This window comes from Mus caroli, unplaced genomic scaffold (genome assembly GCF_978045245.1).
Source record: "Mus caroli unplaced genomic scaffold, Mus_caroli_1 scaffold_7, whole genome shotgun sequence".
NCBI classification, from domain to species: domain Eukaryota; kingdom Metazoa; phylum Chordata; class Mammalia; order Rodentia; family Muridae; genus Mus; species Mus caroli.
In genome coordinates, this window is record NW_028227262.1 from 63,253,474 (window position 1) to 63,277,645 (window position 24,172).

General features: G+C 46.7%; 1 protein-coding gene across 6 annotated transcripts in view; it reads right to left on the bottom strand.

Moving 5' to 3' along the window:
* Add2 (adducin 2) overlaps nt 1-24,172 on the bottom strand; it is a 98,518-nt gene that overhangs the window by 50,657 nt on the left and 23,689 nt on the right. For 2 of the 6 annotated variants that reach the window (XM_085840427.1, XM_085840426.1), the window contains exon 1: nt 19,156-19,785. The exons of the other annotated variants lie outside the window; for them this stretch is intronic. The gene's annotated coding sequence lies outside the window, so the exon portion shown is untranslated. Of the gene's footprint in view, nt 1-19,155; nt 19,786-24,172 lie in introns of those variants that run through there. 6 annotated transcript variants of the gene reach the window in all.

The window sequence follows — 24,172 nt, forward strand, 5'->3', positions numbered from 1 at the left end:
ACAGAGGAGCAGCTGATTGGAGCTCCCGAGCCTGTTTCAGCAGGCATCCTACCCTACCAATGCTCTCACGTGCTCCCTTCTCTCTGAGAGACGGTTCCTGTGTGCTGCAGGCTTCTGCTTCCTTCCTTCGACCACGGGGTCCTACTGGGACCCAGGGATCCATGTGTGGAATCTCTGTCCTTACTTTTTCTCTCCCTGCTTGTGGCACTGATATTTTCCTTGCCATCTCAATGCCCTTCAAGATACTTTTGTTTTTCTTTTATTATAATTTCAGATAAGGTGAATCAAATCCCCAAAGATACAACCTTAAGGGGAAATAGCTTCTAGCAAAAGTTATCAGGGAGCCTGGGAATGACAGTGATGTCCACACAATCATCTCAACCTTTTATACCTCAGGGCAATTCAATTTCTGTTCTAACAAGGCCACAGCAATTACTTCATGACCAATCCACATGGGGTGGAGACATGAAGGCACTCGAATGAAGGAGCCAGCCCACCCCACTGGCAGCTTAGAAACGGGAGCTCCATCTGTGCAGACGTTAACCTCAGCTGAGCTCATCTGTACTGATGGAGGCATTGGACTCCTAACAGCAGACTCAAGGGAATAAATAACCAGCCGAAGCCACAAATCATAAACTATAATCTTCTGTCTTAACTCCCAAGAGGCCATAAGATTATTGATAAGATAAAAAGAGGAAGAAACAAGAGGCCATAGTAGGGAGCACAAGCTGAGGGCTGCAGATGCTGTGACTCAAGTCAGCCTCACTTTTGGGATATCTCCTGTCTGAGGAAACAACAGGAGGGGAGTCACCCAGGCCAGCACAGATGCTGGTCTCAGAAGTGGGGGAGGATGTAGGGGTGAAATGTAGGGGAGGCATCAAATCTGGTATGAGGGTGAGCTGTAAAAATAACCATTCCCCCGACCTTGCTCATCCACATCACAGCTTGAGAGAGAAAACACCCTCGGTTATGTATTACCTGTGGTTAGAAGACACATCCTAGCTTCAGAGATTATTTAAATGTGGGGGAAATGTGTCTCAGAATAGATAAGGCATGAAATCCATATCATAAGCCAGTGTCATTAGAGCCATGGAGATGGCGCAACAAGTAAAGCATTTGCCTCCCAAGCATGAAGATTCCAATAAGTTCTGTGTGCTTGTGGGGCTGGGACCCCATGTGTAACTCAAGCCTTGGAAGGCAAAGACAAGATCCTCAGAGCAGGCTAGCTATTGAGATGAGGCACAGCAGGGAACTCTATATTTGACTGAGAGGCCCTGCTTCAACGAATGAGGTGGAAGAGTGGTTAAGGATAATTTCCAACATCAACCTTGGGCCTCTGAGCATACCATAATATCTATACAAGTGCAAGCACACATACTATAAAGAAATTAGTGTCATCATATTCCCATGGTGGGAAGCATGTCATTGCTAGGTGAAGGATGAATAAATGCCAAAAGAGAAACAGACCAGGAAGGCTTTAGCAGTCCTAAGCAGCCTTATAAGCAGGCATGGGTGCCTGTCTGTCAATATCTGCCTCTGCTCCATGCTGTGTCCTGAGGTCAAGGACAAGGGCAGGCTTAAGATCCCAGGCTTAAGTTAAACACAGGTTTGTTTATCTGTCCTCAGATGAGGAAGTCACTTAATCTTCTATGAAATAGCAATACAATGTCACAGGCGAGGAGAGCCTAGTACGGGAAGAAAGAGGAGACTAACCCACCACTCAGACCTCTGATTTGCTGAGTTGATGAAAACACAAGAGGAACTAGAGACACAGCTGCCTGAAATGCATAAGGACACACACAGGAGCACACATACACACACGCAGCACACATGCATGAACACAAACACACATACACACATGCAGCACACGCACAAACATGCACACAAACACACACACACACGCACACGCACACGCACAGGGAGGAAGGATGGAAGAGCGAGGAGAAGGGAGGAGACCAGCATGCATCAGAGGCTCCATCAAGGGCAGTTTCCATTCCAAATCCCTCTGGGAACTGCCATTCATTTCTGTCCTGCATAATCCCAATTAGGGGATAGAATAAAGAAAATGAGGGTCTCTAGAGGGTGGTAAATAATTCTGGAATACTCCAAAACTATCTTTCTACAGGAAGACCCAGAGTACCCATGGCCATCCTGATGACATTCTTGTTCCTGTCTCTTTGGCTATAAGACTATTGAAACAATGGTCCCCCAAGAAATTGGCATTTTCTCCTGGAATCTCATTCTGAGAAGAAAAGGCCAGGCAGAGTTGAAACTCGTCATCTGGAGAGAGCTTGCACAGCTCTTACAACTTGTCAGACTACCCTGTTGGAGGAGTTGAGGCAGAGATTATGATGGGTCAATATTAGGACAGACAACTCATCTGAGACTGGTTAGTGATGCATATCTGTGGCCTCTTAATTCTTCCCAATGTGGTCACATTGACTAAACCTGTTTTCTGCTTTATATTATTAATTTGTCTCTTAAAACGGCTTACTGAAGGCAAGTGGCAAGCCTGGCTTGTTAGGGCAGTCAGGGCCAAGGCAGTAATCCCAATAACCCTGGAAATAATATCTAAACACTCTCTCTCTCTCTCTCTCTCTCTCTCTCTCTCTCTCTCTCTCTGTGTGTGTGTGTGTGTGTGTGTGTGTGCGTGTGTGTGTGCATGTGTGCATGTGTGCATGTGTGCGTGCGTGCATGAGTCAATTTTCTCCTTCCATCCTATGGATTCTGGAGCTCCAAGTCGGGTCATTAGACTGACTTCGTTTGCCATCAGGTGGCAAAGCTTTTACCCCTCTGAGACATCTCACTGGCCCAATGGTTTACTTTTTCTAACCTCTGTTTCTTCATTCATATACTGTGTGTGGACAAGACCCAGGTACGATTATACGAGGTAGCACACAGAAAGCTCTGACTTTGTACAGGGATTAGGGGCTATTGTTAAATCATCCCTAGTGTAATTTACCGACAACCTAACAATTTAAAATATAAATCACTGCCCAGACTCCTTCATACCAGTGAGCACTAGTCTGGGCCAGCTGCTCCATCCCACATCCTCAAGGGAAAGTCAACAATTGTGAGCCTGAACTAAATGAAATTAGGCAGGTAGTGTCTGTGGCCGGATTCTGTTCTGCAGTGCATTTTAATAGTCTTCTACCCTCCCTTCTGAGGTGTGCTGCTGTCAGAGTGTCCCTTCCTCATGTTAAGACTTCACTGCCATGACAGTAGTACTAAGAAGGCTGGCCTTCGGGAGATTGTTGGATCAGGAGGGCAAGATGCTTATGACTGACTTACATTAGGTCATAATCTCCAGAGACGGCTCTTATCCAAAGGATGGAGTTGGCTGATCTCTCTGCCTGTGTCTGCTTCCTTGGTGCAGGATGTCCATAGAGTTTAGCTCCTGAACCATCAGCTATCTAAGCCTCTGTTGTAGCCACTCTCCCTGTTGCTGTGATAAATACCTTCAGAAGCTCTGAAGAAAGGGTGGGTATAGTTGAGGCATCTGCGTCTTCCCCTTCCCTGACTCTTACATCCACACAAAACATTTGTGAGCTTTCCTGTACTGTGAACATTACCTCACATGGTAAAGTCTTAGCAAGTGCAATTAAGGATCTCATGATGAGATTATCCTGGATTACTGAGCTGGATCCTAAAAATACCATGACCAGAGTCCTCAGTGGAGAACTGGTTTACACAGAGAGGAAAGGTTATGAAACCACGGAGGCTGTGATCATTAGTATTGATTACCAACTTGACTGGATTTATAATTTATAAGGGGAAATGGATTAGATTAGGCTAAGCTGGGAAGACCCACTCTAACTGTGAATAGCATCATTAGCTGCCTTGGGGTCCTGAGTTGAACAAAAAGGAGAGAGTGGGTCAGCACCAGCACTCAGTTCTCTGCTCCTGGCTGTGGACAGAGTGACCAGCAGCCTCAAGTTCCTGACACCACAACAGACTGTAAGTCACAATAAATGTTCCCTTCCCTAAGCTGCTTTTGTCACCGCAAAGAGGAAAGTGGCAGACACAGCAGTAGAGCACTGGAGTGACACACACATGTGCAGAGCTCTGGATACACTTCCTAGAACCAGAGAAACAAACAACCCTGAAGCACCCTTATAGCAGAGGATATGAAAACTAAGGAGCACTGTGGACCCACTCGGCCGTGGTTCTAGGCCAGGGTCTCAGCATGTGGATGAACGTCACTGACCTTTGGTGGCACTTGTCCCTGAGCTCAGTCAATATTTCTGAATTGAACATCAGCTCACCCAGGAAGTGCTAATGGATCCTGACAGCTCTAGTTCATTGCCCTTGAGCAAGTCAATCTAGAGGCAGCTTGTTCTTTTCCTTTCTTTTATATAAAACCACTTTGTTGTAATGAACTCCCAAATGAAAACATTACACAGCTAGAAGGAAGCCACTCAGACATGCGTGCCCACACAAAACTCTATACACCTCATCACATGCCTGTGCAGTTAGCATGTCTGTTCCAGCAGCACACGTCTGTGTGGTTAGTATGGCTGTCCCATCAGCACACATCTGTGCAGTTAGCATGTCCATGTGTGAGGTTAGCATGTCCGTCCCATCGGCACACGTCTGTGTGGTTAGCGTGTCCATTCTGAAGCAGTAGCACCCTGCTCAGGCTTTCATACTTCCACTACACTTGTTTTGGTTTTGATAGAAAAGATTTTAAAATAACTTCTGTGCCCCTGGTTCCTGGAGGCCTGAAGAATTCCCAGGAGAATCAGAGCCTACATTCCTAATTCTGATGAACTTGATTTGACCCATAAATAACTATGAAATCAACCACCTTAATGTTTTTGTAAAGTGAAAGCACTTGGGCCACTGAGATGGCTCAGCAGGTCAAGGCACTTGCCATATGCCACCCGATGACCTGAGTCTGAGCACTAAGACCCTGATGGTAGAAGGAGAAAACTGAGTCCAGCAGTTTGTCGTCTGATCCCACACATGCCCATACACCTGACAAGAACACATACAAATAAACAAATGGAGCTTTTGAAAAGAAAAGAAATAAGCAAAGCACTTGATCTGTGAAGACTAGAACTGTAGCTTGGGCACTCGGACACCTGGGGCACCAGGCTCTAAGTGTGATGAGCAGGGTGGGTGAGGAGAACCCCCAATATAAGGTTGCAGGTTGAGATGGAGTGAGTGGCTTCAGCTGTCATAGCCTGTGCGTTACTCTCCCAAAGTGGGAACCCAAGTGAGCAGATATGAACCATCTGCTCATGCTCACTTCCCCCTCCCGCCTCCCCAGACTGTTTCCTCCAATCCTCCCAGGACATCCCATTATACACGGTGTTATCTCTAAAATGCTTCACAAAAGCCATGTCCATAGCCATCGGGTGCCAGCTATCATGCACTGGGAGTTATCGGCCTCAAGAGAAGGAATACACACCTGGCATCTAAAACATGATCAAAACCACAGCTAGGGAAGCATGGGCCCTAGGACAGAACCTATTGATGTCTTTTGCTAAACAGTCATGATGTCGAGCTGCCTTCTGAATATTTATGGTTTATGCACCTCTCCCCCAGTGCAGAGAACTTCCGCAGTGGGCAGTGTTTGATGCGGAGACTCACAGGTGTCAAGATGGCTGAGAACAGGAGACTGTTGAATGCTTGGTCATAGATGGGTTATCTACATCAACTCCTACACCAACCACAGCCCATGTGTGGCAGCTGTAAGAATGTAAGAGCCAGGGAGCAGGGAGGAGAGCTGTGAGATGTTCTCTTCTAGACACGACATGGATGCTGTACACATCAACTTACACAGCTTTGGCTACCCGCACAAGATCAACCCAGTTAAAAAGCCAACAGAGACCAGTGGGCAGGTCTCTAGGCCCTACACAACAGAGGAGCTCTGGCAGAAGATGACTTCTGGAGGAGGGAGATTCACTTTCCATTGAGGGGTGGTCTCTGGTACATGGCCCATGCCCTGGCGGATGACCCCACACCTATGTGCACTGAGCAGCAGCTAATAGGACTCAGTGTGTTATTACCTAAAAATAAATAAATGAAGTTTCGAGGGAGATGCATTGAGGGGCTAAGAGGAGTTGGAGGAAGGGAGAGGGAGTTCAGGTGGATATAATCAAGATACATTTTCTCCATGTAATATATTTTGAAACAAAAATACAAAAAAATAGACGTATGAGGAATCTTGCTGTGGACCACTTGTTTCCCATTTCATATTTAAGAAAGATAATACCTTAACTTGCCACCATGAGTTTCTCTGGACACACATGCCCACTTTTAAGGCCACAGCAGTGACATCAGTGTAAGCTCACAGGATGTAGCCATGTGTAAGCGTCATGTTAATCGATCATACAGTGTCTCAGCCTTGCCATTCAATCTTCTAAACGGGCTTCCAGACACGAGGAGCTGTCCAAGCTTGCCAGGCCGTAGCCATCACCAGCTTATGGCGTGCCTCCAAGCCTGCTTCTATATCCAAGGAACTAAAAAATGCCACAAACAACCATTTCCAGAAGGCCCCAGACAAGTTTCTTAATATATGCAGCAAAATTTAAGTCCTCAGATTTTCAGACCAGATGGTTTTACAACGTTGCAAAGTAGGTTTGTTCCATAGTTATTTAAACATGCCGTGCATTTTAAATACACAGTGCTTCTGCTAATTAACACTTTGTAATTTCTCAAGAGTCCTACAGGCAATTGCTACCAATTGTAACCAGTGCAAGATAGTGTCAAAAAAAAATCCTGTTTCTTTTCTGAAAAGTTGCTCTGGGATGGAAAATGTGAATTATCTCAGTGTTGCCTATTGTATGAACGAGTAGTGTGAAAAGTCAAGTGTGACTCCCTGCAGTTGGGGTGACTCATAAGGAAAACATCACATCAGGTCATGGACATGGATGCTCTTCAAGACAGACCCCCACTGTGGTCCCATGGCCAAGACAATCACAAGAATGCAAGGAAGTTAAACAGCCACTAACAAGAATATGTGCACACACATGCACATACACACATGCATGTGTGCACACATACATGCATACACATGCATGTACACACACATGCATGCTCACACACATGCATGTGCATACTCACATGCAAATGCACATATAGGCACTGAGGGCAGCAAGCATCATGGTTCAGCCAGGCAAGCTGACCACAGGCATAGAAGGCAGTAGTGAACAATCTTTCTAGATCTCATTGGATGTCTTAGTTATAATTGCAGAGGGATAAAGTCCTTAGGGAATGGCAGCAAGTGGCCAGCATGATGGAGGAGCAGGAACCTGAGAACTCACATCTTCAAATGCAAGCACAAGCAGAGAGTGAATGGGAAGTAACATGAGGCTCCCAGAGCCCTCCTCACCACCAGTGACACACTTCCTCCAGTAAAGGACACCTCCCAAGCCTACACAAACAGCACCATCAACTGGGGATCAAGTACAGGAGACACATGTCATCCAATCACCACACAGGTAGGATTAAAGGCCAGGAAAAGTGCGGGGACATGGGAAGGAAAAGGAACCCTTGACCCTAAAATCCAGAGGAGACAATCTCTCCACAGAGTCAATGATTCCAGTACAATTAACAAGCTTTGCTGTGAATGACCCCTACACAGAGACAGTATCTCTATTATAGAAAGATATTTTAGATAAGATTGTTAAAACAGCAGGGAGCAATGCTTAAGGCCCAAACATCTATGACAGAGTCTCACAAGCAAGATGAAAATCTCTATTTATAATAAAAGACCCCCCTGTAGCCTTGTGAGCCATGCCTTTACCTGTTGAAATTATAATCCTATTAAAGGTACTTCAGAAACCACCCTGTGATATCATTTACCAAAGGAAGGGAGAGCAGGTAAAGAAGGTGGAGGAGACGATAAAGGGGGGAGGGGGAGGGGGGAAGAGAAGGAGGGGGAGGAAGAGGAGGAAGAGGGGGGAGGAGGTGGTGGTGGTGGTGAATGTGAAGGTGAAAGTTGAAAGAGGTGGTGTTGGAGAAAAACTGAGACACACTTTGAACTATGTAACATTGGAAAGCATCTAAGTAGTCTCCAGGGCTACTGCTAGGCTGTCACGGAGGATGCGCTCTTGAGAAGCCACATCCATATGGGGTGTGTCTGATCTCTCCTAACCATCTCTCTATTTACCCCTATGCTTAACTTTCGGTTAAAACTCTCTTAACAAGCTACAATTTGCTTCGTGCTGACTCCTCCTGAAGTTCTTTTCAGGAGCAAGGCAAGGTCAAACATGCCTGCTTCACTAGCGTGAAAATCTCTGAACAAGATTCCCCAGGGGGTAGCTGGTGAAGCAGAGACCTATGTCCGTCTCAGCCCCTACTGCTGAGGACATAATCAAGCCACCTACACAACCCTCTCTCCCTCTGCCTGCCGTTTGAGCATGAGGAGGTGTATTTGGCTCACATACTGCTTCTTTATAGCAGCCAGTACCTAGGGAGACTTGGCTAGACGTTTGCTCATCCTTCTGACATCAATGTGACCCAATGAGATAGTGTTCTTCCTAACATCCTGATGTCAGCGTGACAGGGGAACAGCAGCATGTTATAGCTAGGGAGACACATGGAGGGTTATACAGGTCTCCTTACTGTAATGGTACAAGGGACCTTGGGGAGAATGAGCTTATTAGAAGCTGATAACCATCAAAGATGAAGAAGGGTCTGTCTGGGCAGACTACTGGGACAGGCTGCGACCACCTACTCTCATTTCAACAGAGCTCCTCATTGTGGGAGGAGATGTGGGCAGACAGCAGGAGAGGGCTGTAACCATGAGAATGTGGCAGAAACATTTGCACTGAAACTCCTAAAAGCAGCTGAGAACAAAAACGAGCTGTCGCTGATGTTAGACTAGATGTTCTCAGGGGGCAGGGCTCACCTGGCATCGATTCCCATGGTGTCTTCTGGTATATTGGCACCTAGAGTGGAGTCACTGGGAACTGCTTTAATGAAAAAGATGGTCCTGATGAGGAGAGGATGTCTCAAGGTCCCTCTCATCACACTGCTGCACCCGAGACCTCCCTCCCATGCAGTCATGGATGGGCCTTTGCAGGAAGACCCCACAGCCAGGCTCTGCTGAACTGACTCTGCTGTCCTGAGTGCCTTTCTTCATTAGGTAGTGTCTGGTCAGTGGCCTGATGTTGTGCCTTTCCTAGGCACCACAAGCCTTAAGTTTCACAGATTCCATACTGGAAGACACAGCACAAAGCTCCATAGGAGGTTCTCAGCTCCTCATTTCTGAATCACTATAGGCAAATTGAAACTGCTAATATTCCCTAAGACCCAGTACCCTGAGTTGATATGCTTTGTCGTGTCTTCCTGTCTCACAGGGCTCAGAGCTTGGCAAGATGCAGGCTGCAGTGAGAGGCAGCCATAGTTCTGTAGGGCAGGAGAACAGAGTGCTATATGCAACCTTGTTCTGAAGCAGCATATACACACACATACAAAGTGAGGCTTTTGGGTCTTTACAGTTTGCAAAATCATTTATCCTGTAGGTTTAGCCAGGGACCACCAACACGCTTGTCTGCACAGCCTTCCAGCATCACCGAGTGACTGACTGACTTCTGTCCAACTCAGAGTCATGGGACTTGGGTGTACATATGTCCCATTGACCCAGGGTGCCAAGCAGGCAATTGGAAGCTTTTGTGGAAGGGGAAAGGAATGGGTCATATAGACTATTGGGAGCCATCCTCAAATGGCTCTCAGGGAAGCAGTAGGTGACATAGTGGGCAGTGTCCTGTCTAATAGATCAGCGGAGCCCCTGGGTTAAGGGCCTCTTCCAGACAAAGGACACTGCCAACTCAAGCCCCATCTAAGCAAATAAGCCCCATATTTTTCTTGAGCTTTCTGGAATGTGAAGGGACAAAGGAACTGTGTGAAGGGTTTTAGATGCCTTGGTCATCCAACCTCCAGTAATGAATCAGATACACTCGAGCCCTGGAGCTGGGGCTGTCACAAGAAGCAGAACTCCCTGAGAGGCCTGCTGGAGAAGGTTCTGGTTTGGTGTGTACATTGCTCGTGACACATTTGTCAGAAGCCACTGTCTCCAGCTAATTATTTGCCCTCTCATCGTGGCCACTTGTTTACAGTTCTCATCTGTGTCATTTGACATTCAAATATGTAGTACACCGACACAGAAGAAACATGACACACGTGTGACAAATGGTCCTGCTCTGAGCCCGCGGTCTGAGGTCATTTTGAGTCTTGCCACAGTCTGTAGAAGATTTCCCTGAAGCAGATGTTGCCCTTGCAGGCAGTATGAAATCTCTGCTGGCTGCCTCCTCCTGTGATCCCTGAATGCTTCTGAAAGAGGCTTTAATAATGCATAGGAGAGAAAGGGATGGCACCTATGAATCAAATACCAAGCCACTTCCCAAGATGTGCCACCTCTACACTGCCCTACCTCCAACTAAGCTAATGGGGCCGTGTGGTGCCTGAAACTTCTGGTTTGTATCAAAGAGGACGGTTTGGCCCCCTAAGTCTTGTCTGAGGATGCCACCTGAAAAGTGCAAGTGTGAGCCCAGGCCAGCTTGCCAAATGCTGTTTGTCATACACACTATTGTCAGCTGAGGAAGAGGAAGAGGCTTTTGGTGAGTGACACTGTAAGCATGAGATCAAAAAGATGTGACTGGCATGGTAAAAAAATAAATAAATAAAATTAAGGGTCAGGGGCAATGTGGTACAAAGAAACAAAGATTCTGTGGTACAAAGAAACAAAGATTCTGTGCCTAGATTCCCAATGCACAGATTATATAACTGATGTCCCCAGGCCACCTGGGAAGGTTTTAAATATTGTTAATACAAAAGGCTTGGCACTTCTCCAGAAATGGCTGCTTCTTGTCCCCAAGTCCCAGAGCTTTGGGTAGATACACAAAAGCTCATCCCAAGCAGCAGATGAGCAGACTTTAGCTCTGTTGTCAAGGAAACCAGTCTGCTCTTAGCTCTAGAATTAGAAAGCCTGGGCCTCCGCCCACCCTTCCTGATGGAGCCTGCGCTCTCTTCACCACTGCTCCCCTGCACTCTGAGACCCTTTCTCTGGCAAAAGCCCTAGCATATTGCAGGAGCAGCAGCTCCTGTGACAGCCTAGCAGGCATGTACATGGGCTGCGCACAGCCCACTAGGAAATGAATGTCGTTACACAGAAAGGCAAGAGTCTGAAAACCAAGTTTTACCAGTGCAGGAACCAGGACCTACAGAAACAGGATTTACCACTCAGTACTGGCCCAACTTTCTCTCTCCAAAACACCAGCCTTACACTCCCTAAATGGGAGCCTTAGCCACAGCATCTACCAATGGGCTGAACCCACTGCTTTGTGGGAGGGAGGGTGTAGCCAGGAGAGATCTTTGAGATCAAAACACCATCCCCTTGAGAGGTTCTCAGAGATTCAGGGGTAGTGGAAGATACAATAGGAAAGGAGAGAAACACCAGTGTTACTAATAACAATGAGGGAGGAGGTAGATGGAAAGGACTGGAGGGCTAGGTAGTGGTAAGATGGCTGCTGGCAGCCAAGAGAGGCAATGTGTTCTTGAAATGTAGGTGCTGGGGAGAAGGTAAAGGAGGCTACAAGAAGACGCCTCTTAAGGTCTTTGCTTGATTCTGAACCCCAGGGGAACTCACAATGGTGCACCATGTGGTCATATTTCTATCAGTAACAAACATCAGGTCTATGCTATGGTCAAGATACACAGGTATTCAGCACTGTGTGTTCAGTACTGTGGTGTCTCCATGTTGCGCAGGTTGGCTGCTTGACAGCCCAGGTATTAGCAGACTGTACTGTCCAGGTATGCATATGTATGCTGTCTGATGCTGGCACGTGACAAACATGTCAAATGCACATTTCTTGGATCATTTCCCATCACTAAGTGGCACGTCTGTACTTGCCCTCTGAACATCCTGAGGCAGTGTTTGTCTTTTTCTTTACCATGAATTTTAATGTTCATTAAAGGGTCTCCTTTTCGGGCCCTCAGCCCTACATTAGGCCCATTGTGATACACATTACATCTATCCTTTTATGCCAAGAGCCCTGAAAAATCCCATGCTGACCCATCTTTCCATAGTACACAACTTTGGAAGAATAAGCACTGGAGGCTGACTGGGCTTCCTAAGTCTTTATGAGTATATGAACTCCTACTCTAGACAATGAGACGTTGCCTGCAGATGTGTTCAGGTTTTGGAGTTAGGATTGTAGCTTGGTTAGTGGAGTGCTTGCCTTAGTATGCATGAAATACTGGGTTCAATTTCCAGCACTGCACACAAACTGTGTGTGGTGGTTCACGTCTATAATACCAGTACCAGAGCAGTGGAGGCAGGAGGATCAAAAGATCAAGATCATTATCAGCTACATCAAAAAAAAAAAACTTTAGGCTCAGCTTGGCACGGTGGCATGTGTCTCTAATTCCAGTACTCTGGAGGCACAGGCAGTAGGATCTCTGAGTTCTGGGCCAACCAAAAACTATAAAAAGGGGGTGGGTGCTAGCCTGGGCTCCATGAGATATTAAGAAAAGGAAGGGAGGGAGGGAAATAGAGAGGGAAGGAGGGAGAGGTGATGCAGAATTTGGAAGTGGTCCTGAGAAATAACTTGACAATTTCATCTCTAGAATGCTAAACATATTTGTGCAGGTCTCTCCAGTGCCACTACACAGCTTTCCCAGAGCATCTCATGCCATAGCTGCTTTGCTATTTTTCCTAATAAATAAAATACCGTTTTTTGTTTTTTGTTTTTTGTTTTTTTTTGTCAGCACCAGAAGTCAGAGACCAGAGACACACCTGAGCAGGGAAGGGAGGGGTCTCCCCCCCTCTCCCCCCGCTGGCAGCAGGGCTCTAGGAGGAAATTTGCATAATGATTAATGGAAAATCAAATGACTCTTTGCCTAGTAGGACTAGACTTTAATTAGGCAGACATGCACCTGGATCAGTCCTGAGAGGATGCCGTTGTCATGGGAACATGGTTGCTGCAACCCCAAAATTTAAAAGCTCGAATCCTTTGCTAGAACAGCTACAATACTCCAAGGAACAGAAAGCAGGCAGGGCTTTTGACAATCTCCTTTTCATTTCCCACTCAAGCTAGGCATTCCAGAGCCAGCTACCCGTGGGTCCTACCCCAGCTGTGACCCTCCTCCAACCCTCTGTCCACCATAGGACCCATCCACACTTTCCTTCTTCTCCTTTTCTTGCTTGGTCCTACTGGAACCTCAACATAGGGAAGTAAATGTCAAAAGCTCATCCAGTTTCTCATTTTCCTAGTGCCTCCCTCCCTGTCTTCTCTCCATTCCTGCACTTTCCACCACACAAGACAGGCACAGCCCTCCTCCTCCAGGACGCAGGACCTGCACAGAGTACGGGCACAAAGCCAAGTCGATGTCAAAGTAGCCAGAGTACTGAGTGGAGAGGCAGAGAGTGGTCAAACAGATGCTGAGAGCCTCTGGTGGAAAGGAAGTGGATAGGAATGAAACAGAATCAGAGGGCGGCGGTCCAGGTGGAGCTGGATCGTTGTGGAGCAAAGCAGCTCAATAAATAAAACAAGAGCCATTTCCCTGGGGGCCACTCAAGCACTACATTATGTGTTATGCCAGCCAAGAGGACCGAAAAGGCCAGTTACCTAGGCAAGCTGAGCATCTTTAAGCATCTTTGTAAATTTTTTTCTCTAGCTTTATGATGTAAGCGTGGCAGTTTTCTGATGTCTGCCACCACATAGACAGATCAGTTATTGTATAACTTGTAGCAGTTGTCCAGACCTGAAGATCTTATTAATGCATCCCTTAATTTAGAAAACCTATTTTTCTATATTCTTAATTGTTTTTAATTGAGAGCTGGGGGATGTCTCTGTAGACAAAGCATCAGCACTGCATGCGTGAGGACTGGTCTCAGATCCCAGAACTGTGGCAGACTCTCACCCCAGAACCCCAGAGACAGGGCTTCGGTCTCTGGGAAAGCTATCCAGCTTAACTAGCTGCAATTGGGAGCTCCAGGTTCAGCAAGAGAACCTGCCACAATAAAAAGTGGAAAGTGACTAAGGAAGACTCCTGGTGGCAACCTATAGCCTACATGCATGCGTGCACGCGCACTCGCGCGTGCGTGTGCGCGCACACACACACATACACACGAGTAACTACTTAAGTAACATGACTTTGAAGGTACACAGGGTTGATAGTCTCCTAGAATGCGGTCTTAGTTAGGGTTACTATTGCAGTGATGAATGAAACACCATGACCAAAAGCAGCTTGGGCAGGAAAGGGTTAATTCACTCACAGTTCACCTAACACTTCCTGATCAAAAGCAGTAAGAGCAGAAGCCTGGAGGCAGGAGCTGATGCAGAAGCCACGGAGGAGGGGTGCTGCTTACAGGCTTGCTCTCCATGGTTTGCTCAGCCTGCTTTCTTGTAGAACCCAGGACCACCAGCTTATGGATGGCACCACCCACCAAGGGCTGGGCCCTTCCCCATTAATCATGAATCAGGAAAACCTCCTACAGGTTTGTGTGAAGCCCCAACTCACAGAGGCATTTTCTTGAGGTTCCCTCCTCTCAGATGATCTTAGCTTGTGTCAAGTTAACATAAAACTATCCAGCAAAATGCATACAGGCATGTATGTCAGGAGAGAAGGAGACAGATCCTATGATATGTATCTGGTTCTGACTTGAAATGGCCATAGCCCTCAAAATTCCCTGCTCTGATCCTGTCTGCCTGAGGAGACTGCTCGCTCCCCTCTTCTTCCTGAGAATGCTGGCTCTCTCCTCTAGACCCAGAGAGACCAGGGCCCAGTTAGCTAGCCCGAGGTGGTCTCTGCCCTCACTGCCAGTCTTTATTATCCTTCCACGCTGCCCTTTGTGTTTAAGGAGGTATATTCCTTGGGGGCAGCCAGAGAGATGGGGAGAGTATTAAGGGGGACAAGAAAGGAGAAGGAGCCCCGCAGTCACCAGCTGAGCATCAGCACAACTGACACCCGCTGTGATGGTTGCTAACATGAAGAAAACATGGCTTCTCCATACAGATGTTTCAAATAAGAATGTTCGAACAGTGAACTGTGCCTAAGTGCACATGACCTTCTAGGAGTATGACCCCCCCCCCAGTCCCCCTCCCTCACACACTCCATTTTAGTCTCACAGGAATCCATTTGCAGTAAATGACACATCTTAAAACCCTTGTGGAATCCATATGACCCATGACTTCTTTATTTTTTGAAAAAGATTCATTTTGAATCTTTTTTAAAAAATATGTGTATGTGGAGGGTGGCGTGAGTGTGTGTGTGTGTGCGCGTGCGCAGCACAGATACCCATGGAGGCCAGAGGTTTCAGCTCTCTCCCTGGACCTAAGGTTACAGGCAGTTGGGAGCTGTTGTCCAACAGGAGTGCTGGGAACTCACTGAACTTCATTCCTCTGCAAGAGCAGCGCATGCTCTTAACCATGGATTCTTCTCCACTTCTGTGGCCCATGGTTTTGCCTTATGAAGTTGCAATCTTCTCCACGGTATCTCTGCTCTAAAACCTCACTCACTGGGAGGGTAGAAATGAGATAAAATTGGGATGAGGACCTTAGGAGCCCTCTGACGATGTGCTCTCAGAGCCTCTGGAATCACTGCTAAGACACTCACAGTATCTTGAGAAACCCACACCCACACTACAGTGTGCACACGCTTTTTTCTAAGGGCCTGACTCCCCCTCACACCTCTATTTAAATCCATGTTGAGAATCTCTTAATAAATTCCAACTCTATTCACAATAATTTATCCTGAATTTTTTTTTCCTGTGGCAAAGCCAAGAATCTCAGCTTCACTGGAACAGAGGTCTAAGCAGAACTCAAGGGGACTTAGGCCCATGCCCAGCCTTTCAGCAGCTTGATCAGAACCATAGCCAGTGGGGCTGAAGGCCCGGGCTTGACACCTCTAAGTGCAAAGCTTGGCCTCTAATTCCAGTTGTTTCTGTAACTTCTGAAGCCTTTAAATGATCAGCACTGCAGGGACTAGAGAGGTGGCTCAGTGGTTATTGCAGAGGACCTGAGTTCAGTTCCTGGCATACACATCCAGTGGCTGACAAATCACCTGCGACTCCACCTCCAGTGGAATCTGACAGCTTTGGCCTCCAGGGGCACCAGGACACTCGTGCATATATCCACACACAGACATACATATAATTAAAACTAGGGTAAAATTAAAAATTAAAAACAAAATAAACATTGTTAGAGACATTCTCAATAAGTGTAAACACAAAGAAAGAATCAAATGGTCTAAGAAACTCATGACAGTCCATGACCCACCCCTTACACACACAGATTTTTTTCAGTCAAAACCCAATGTCAGCTCGCACCCTGAAAGCACAGTTCAGGATAACTCCAGGAATAAGGACTGGTGTATACCTCCGAGCCAAATGGCAAACAAAGGATAATACTACAAGATACAGGAGATAGAAGGAGGGGTGGGGACAGCATCTGAAAAGACACATCCTTCCCCACTCAGCAAAGGGGCAGCTCCCGGCTGGAGAGGGGAGCTGTCTGCTCCCACCCCCACCTCACCTACCCCCAGCCTGCCTCCCAGCTCAAAGCCTCACCATCAGAGAGCTTAGCCACTTCCCACCACGATGAGGAGGCAGCTGTTCCTTAAAAAGCCAGAGCATTCTGTGCCATATTATCTCTGAGCCCGTCTCTCACACCCCTTCCTATTAAGACTGCAGGGTCTGTCATGTCATGTGACCACAGAGAGATGGGGCTGCCCACCCAGGTTCTATTGTAGCCACATCTCTGACGACATTAATGAGAACAGCCTGCGACAAGAGGGATGTGGGAGGAAGACAGAGTTCACACGGAGCACAGTGAAGTCACAGGATGTGATTACAAATGATCAGCTGGATAAATACGAAGCTAAACTCTGAGCTACAAGATCTGTATCAGAGCATAGCTTAGATCCTGTGGTTGGATGTGCTAGTACAAGCCTGTCCTCTGGTGCTTGGGAGGCACAGGCAGTAGGTTCTAGTTCAAAGCCAGCCAGGGATATATAGTAAAAATTCTCTCTCTCAAAAAAAAAAAAAAAAAAAAAGAAAAAGAAAAAAGAAAAAAACCCAAGAAACAAAAAGGAGCCAGATGGTCCATACCTCTAGTCCTTGGACTATGGAGGCTGAGGCAGGAGGACTGCTATGAGTTCAAAGCTAATAGTGCTATAAAGTATAACCCTGCCCCCGCCAAAGTAAATCCTATAATAAAAATTGAATAATTACATACCAGATTAATTTAGTGTTTGGCTGTACACATAATCCCACATTGGAAAATCAGGGAGGAGAAATAACAATCACAGATAATGGACCACATTAACATGCTTGTCAGCCCTTCAAGAATCACAGAGCTTGGGGGGAGGGGCAGTACAGATCTGACTAACCACTAAAACCACTCCCCATCACCTCCATTCTCACAGGACAACGTCAAACAGCTGACAGATTGCTTAGCAAGATGTATAGTGAATTTTGGCATTATAGTAAGAAATTTCAACACCTAGCCAAGGAAAATGCCAACTAAATAAACATTTTATTAATGCTTTTTCGTTCTAGAAAAGGTATTTGTCCATGGGGAGAAATGGGATTTTGTTTGAATTCCTTTTTTGTCTAAGGTTTTTTGTTTGTTTGTTTGTTTGTTTGAGGGTATTTTGTTTGCCCTTAAATATAAACATAGTGAGTTCCTGCCTCCTTTGCAAGCCATCCCCAGCTTTACCATAGAAGGTGCTAAACAAAGGAATGGGTTCCACCCCCAGCACTGCATAAACCAGGAGTGCTGGGCAAACCTGGAATCCCAGCATTTGGGAGGTAGAGACCAAAGATCAGAGTTCAAGGTCACCTTAGAGTATATAGCGAGTTTGAGGCTAGCTCCTGACACATGACCCTGACTCAAATAACAACTGCATCACAGGAACTTGGTCCTTCAGAAAAAGTAACAAAAAGTGTTAAGTGATGACCTAACTGCGGACAGGCAAGCAACAGGAGATGTGAGGGCTGAGGAGAGGTGCAGCCAGTGCATGGTTAAGGAGAGTGTGAACCCGTCCCAGTGTGTGTCAAACAACTGAGGATCAAAGTCCCCATCCTTTCCAGCTTATGACCAATAAAATATGAGCACAGAGAGAGAGATGCTCAGCAGTTAAGAGCACTGCAGAGGGCCAGGGTTTGGTTTCCAGCACCTACAGGACAGCTCATAACCATTCCAGAGGATCTAATGCCTCCTCTGACCTGCCCCCCATGGGCTCTGCACACACATGATGCACATACATGCACTAAAAATGAATGGATCGATAAATAAATCTTTATCCCCACTCTCCCTTGCTGAGCTCAAGCACCATGGAGATCCCAGGGTGGCATAAAACTGCTACCCCTGATCAGAGAGAGGCCTTAGTGGGGTCACAGCTAGCAAGAGTAATTACAGTAAGATGCACAGGCCAGTAGAGGAAGGGAGCTGGGAAGTGCATGCCTTCACATCTCCCTCCAGTTGTGGATGGGATGGGACCTGCTGCCTCAAGGTAAGGTACCAAATTATGAACACATTTTAGCAACATAGGAACAAAGCGGCAGACATAAAACAGGAAAGCAGAGATCTCTGTCCAGCTGCAGAAGCTAAAACAGGCAAGCACATGACACCACCTGTGTTGCCCCGGCTTCGACTTCTTCCAGGCTGTAAATATACTGCAGCCTCATGTCTGAGGAAACCTGGCTAACAATATCTGCGCATCCCACACATCACCTGAACTGCTCTAGAGAACCCAAAGTGAGGTTCTTGGCTGCAGCTAGAACAAAACACTATATTCAACCCATGCACTATTGCTTAGGTTTGCTACCATACCTTCCTTGTACTCGGCCCACGTGGGGAAACACACGTTCTCTTTTCTCACAGGCATGGCAACAGTGTGATAAAGCAGCCCACTGCCAGGGATGGAGAGGTGGCTCAGAGACTACGGGCACGTGTTGCTCTTGCAGAGGACCCTGGCTCAATTCCCAGCTCCCATATGATAACTCACAACTATCAATAACCCAGCTCCAGGAAGTCCAACAAGCACACACATGGCACATACACGCAGGTAGGCAAAACAGTCATATGTAAAAAGTGAAACAAAGAAACCTTTAAAATATTTTAAGAAGCAAACTCCTGAATGCTATGACAGCTGTGGGCAGCACGGTCCAACAAGAACCAAGGGTGTGGCTCTACTGACTTGTGGCTCAGCCGAGCAAAACATCACGGCAAAGTCACACCTTAGGACAAGAATGAGACCTCCATCCAGCAGACCATTCAGAACTATCCTTTGACAGTCTTTGTGACGGTGAGGTTCGGGTTTGTATGTAGCCACGAGTTGCTCTAGATTGTCCGACACGTGGAAGGGTGTGTGCCAGAGAGACTGCAGGTGTATTTGGGCTCCATCTTGCTGGATGTACACCCTCAGGTGCTTAGTCAGGGTTTCCATTCCTGCACAAAATTCATGACCAAGAAGCAGTTGCGGAGGAAAGGGTTTATTCGGCTTACATTTTCCACATTGCTGTTGATTATCAAAGGATGTCAGGACTGGAACTCAAGCAGATCAGGAAGCTGATGCAGAGGTCATGTTACTGGCTTGCTTCCCCTGGCTCGCTCAGCCTGCTCTCTTATAGAACCAAGACTACCAGCCCAGAGATGGTCCCACCCACAAGGGGACCTCACCCCCTTGATCACTAATTGAGAAAATGCCTTGCAGCTGGATCTCGTGGAGGCATTTCCGCAACTGAAGCTCCTTTCTCTGTGATAACTCCAGCCTGTGTCAAGTTGACACAAAACTAGCCAGTACATGTACATATGACTGAGGCAGCTACTTCACACACATGGATCAGCCATTCACAAAGGGGACAGTGGCTTCAAAATCCTGGACCTGACACGAGAAGAAAATGGCTTCAGTAAGTAGTGACATTAAAAAAAAAAAAAAAGCTATTAACTCTCTGAATGGTTTGCAGGGTTGAAATAAAAACAACCCAGGGTGTCAGCCCCAAGAAGCTGTGTTTGGATGGCACTTAAAGATAAAGGAGGATTCTCAGAAGGTTTGCAAGGCTCTTCAGAGTAAGTTTTAATTTGCCAAGCAAATCAGTACCTTGGCTTTAAATGGCACATCCACTTTGGGTGATGGATTCTAGAACTAAGGGGTTTTGTTTGTTGTTTTTTTTTTTTAAGAGCAGTTCTCTTTTATATGCACGAATGAATACATTTATTCACTTAGTGTGTATATGTGTGTGTGCAGGTGCATGTGTGCCATGGTGCACATGTGGAGGTCAGAGATCAACTTGCAGGGTTAGCTTTCTCCTTCCGCCAAGTGGGTCCCTTTGAACTCAGGTCACCAGCCTTGGCAGCAGGTGCCTTTACCCTTTGAGCCATCTTGCCAGCCCCTAGCTCTGATTTTTTTAGTATAAATTTATTGGCTGTTCCAAAGTAAAGTCTTCAGATCATTTTTTCCAATGAGACAGGAAGATTCTTGTTTTTCTGATGAGAAAGTCTTAACTAAATAAATACCTATGGGACATAACAAGAGTGACCTGCTTTGTACATCTTTGGGGTATTAAAAATACATCAAACAATTCCTAATTTGGCCTTTTAGGATCATAATATTCACGCTCATAAGTTATGGAGCATTGAGAATTAAAACACACTTAACAGTCCCAGCAAAGCTACTTGAGGTAATTATGAAGCCCTGGTGGCTGACGGTGGTGAAAGCTGAGGAAAAGCCTTAACACTGCTGTTGAACAGTTCATGGGATCAGAAATACACCAAGAAGGATTTTCTTTCAGACATAATCTAATTGTCAGAGATGCTTGTTTAATCTACAACAGAACATTTATTTTAAAGAAATGAACTGTTACCAGATGTTGGCAGTTACTTACTGAGAGGGGGAAAATCAGCTGGCAAAGCTATCATAGTAGTAAGCAACCTCCCAGCAGATGTGGGAGTCCATTTAGTTTGGGCAACAGTGATTAGAACACTAACACAGTTATACAACTGTCAACAAGACAGGTAGGTAGGTATGTTCCTTATTCTCTCTCCCTCCCCCTCTTCCCTCCTCTCCATGTGTGTCTGTGTGTGTGTGTATGTGTCTGTGTGTGTACTGGCACATGTATACATGGATGTGCTGTGAATATGAGTCTCTGTGCATGTGTAGCAGTCAGAGGACAACTTATAGGAGTTGGCTCCCTTGTTCTACCATGTCAGTCTTGGGGCTCAAACACAGATAGCAAGGCTTGGTGGCAAATGTCTTTGCCTGCTGATCCATCTCAGTGCCCTTGCTTTTGGGTTTTGGGGGAGGGTCTCAGGATTTAACTCAGGTTGGCCTCAAACCCATGATCCTCTGGTGGGCTGGGGTCAATAGGCATGTGCCACCACCACGCCTGGATCCTGTGGTGGGGACATGGTCTGAACAGCATCTCTCTAGGTGATTACATCATTGTGCAGACACCACAGAGTACATAAACATGAAGTCAATAATGTGTCCTGGTATGTACCCAGGCCTTGTCCCAGTAACAACGTATATGGGATATCTAGCGATTTAAGCGTTGTCAGTTGGAGAACCAGGCTTTTTCAGGAAAGCAGGTAGATGGCTTTCTTGAGCCAGGAGAAAGTGAGCTGATCTTGTAGGTAGAGTAAGTAGGAAGCAGAGGAAAGTACTGACCCAAGCCCCAGCATGTGCAAAGGCCCTGTGCTGGGTTAGAGCCAGGTAGACATGAGCATGGGAAGGAAGGTGCCTGGGCAGCATTGATTTGCAACTTGGCACAGCCTAGAGTCATCTGAGAGGAAAACCTCTACTGAGGAATTCCCCAGACCAGACTGGCTTGTGGGCATGTCTGTGGGGGATGGTTTTGATCATTCATGGATGCAGGAGGGCCCAGCCCGCTATGAGTGGCACTATTCCAGGGGTGATGGTTCCGGACTGCATAAGAAAGCAAGCTAAGAGTCCAAGACTGAGGCAGCAAGCAGAATTCAAGTTCCGCCTTGACTTTCTTCAGGGATGGGGTAAGGCAAGTAAATCTTTTCCTCCCCTAAGATGCTTTTGGTCAGTGTTTTATCACAGCAAAAGAAAGGAAACTAGAACAGAAAGCTAGGGGAATACCAGCAGAGCAAGGAGCCTGGAGAGGCCGGCAGTGGTGACAAGCAGAGCCAAGTGAGTGGGGTCAGCCTCGGCCCTGCCCTCACCCATATCTTGTGTGTCCAGCACTGCTCAGTGGCTAGCATGAAGCATTATCAGCAGGAACCTAAATAAGCCTTGGAGCCTGTTCCTCACATCTTACATCCAAATTGGGATAAACATCTCTTGCTTAAGAGCTAGGAGGGAGCCAGGCATGGTGGTGTATGTTTTTAATCCACTCAGGAGGCAGAGACAGATGGGTCTCTGTGAGTCTGAGGACAGGCTGGTTTACATAGCAAGTCCCAGGCCAGTCAGGGTTATGCAGTGAGACTGTCTCAAAATTAATTGATTAAATTAAAAAAAAAATCCCAAATTTCAAGGTAAACTGCATGAGACATCACACCACACTCCTACCCCTGTTGTATGTAAGGTTGTGGGGTTTGTTCTTCTATTTTCTTTGCTTCACAAAGAACAGAACTAAAGACCTGTGTCTTATGTGAGGGAAGGGCTTTATTTCTGAGTCCTAGCACAAAGCCTCATACTAGGGTGAGGGAAGGGCAGCCAGACAGCCTTCCAGTCCCCCAGGGAGAGCAGCTGTTACTGTTTGCCACTCCTTCAATGAGAAAGCACAACAGACACTTTCCATACAGAGACTGTATATATCCTGCAAATCTCTCTTGTTGATTGTTGTTAAGAAAGGTCTATTTAATCTCAATTCATTGTGGTACAAACTACAGGCTATACAAAATGTAATTGTTGGGAGGAAAGCTGTAAATAAGACACACTCTCTTTGTTAAATTATAACAAGCTAGTGAGCAGGCAGGTATGACAGTCACCTGTCACATCTCACCAATTAGAATAAAGGCTTTTGCACTTGAAAGGCGTCTTTGGGAAGGGACAGACATTCGTCTAGGTTTCTATGGGCCTGTTTCAGTGCCCTCCCTCTTGAAGCATTTTCTCTGATCTTTGGGGCAGAATTAATAAGCCTCTCCTGCGTGTGCTGCAGCCCTTGGTGAGAGGAACACGTTGCAGAGGTGACCTTGGTGGGCACCCTGGTTGCAGCAGCAGCCCCTCACTCAGCTCAGCCTCCTTCACTCTGGAGTTTATGGAGAATATGCATTGGCAGGGCTCAGCTGCCACCGACACTCACAAGCCTGGGAATGAGGTCGGTACCTCAAACGTAGACCATTAATCCTCATCCTCCCTGTGAGGAAGTAGGCCACCGGGAAGACAGAGCTCGAGAGCTGAGAACAGTGTCCAGTCACACCACCAGTAACCAGGGACAATACAGATTCTGACTCAGGTGGCTTGGCTCTGTCACCTTCAGAGAAGAAGGATGGTGACCAGCAGCCAGGAGGCCAAGACCCTGCAGTCAGGTCTCTATTGGTGGGTGATTCCCCTAGGACACTTGCCAATGGCCTTTAGCATCCTCATTCTTTACCAGAGCCCTGCTCTAACGCACCTTCACTGGCAGGCCAGGCCCCCCTCCCTGGGCTCCCAACCACTGCCCATAGCTGTGAGCAGAGCCTTTAGAAGGACTTACTTGGGCATCTCGCTCTCATCCTGCCTTTGTCTCCTGCTGAACCACACCCTCCCCTGTCCATCTTCTGCACACAGCTTGGGCTCCCAGTCAGTATCTGTGGATCAGTGGCTTGGGAACGACTCAGAATTCAGAATGGCATTTTTGAACTACTGCTCAGTGATGGTGTTTCCTTTGTGTTCGGTGGTACTCTGTTCAGTGTTGCTATAGTAACTATCCAGCCAGGCGGAGACAGCTCTGTGCAGCAGCTTCCTTTAGAGGGGAGTCTGGGGGCCCTGTGCTTTCTTGGAAATGCATAACGACGTGAGATTGGGGTGGCTCTTTAAAAACCCTAACATGATATTCCTGACAGGGAAATGACTGCTTTCCTTGTCCCTGGATCTCGGGAAGAGTTTATGTTTAATCCCAGCAGCCATGGACAATGGCATCATGTTTCATGTGTAAAGAGTATTTCTGATCTTGCTTGATGACATAATGATCTTATCAGACTGGACGCAAGCCCTGCCTTTACTCTGAGTCTCTAGGGGAGAGTTTAAAGTGTCACTTGGTCAAACA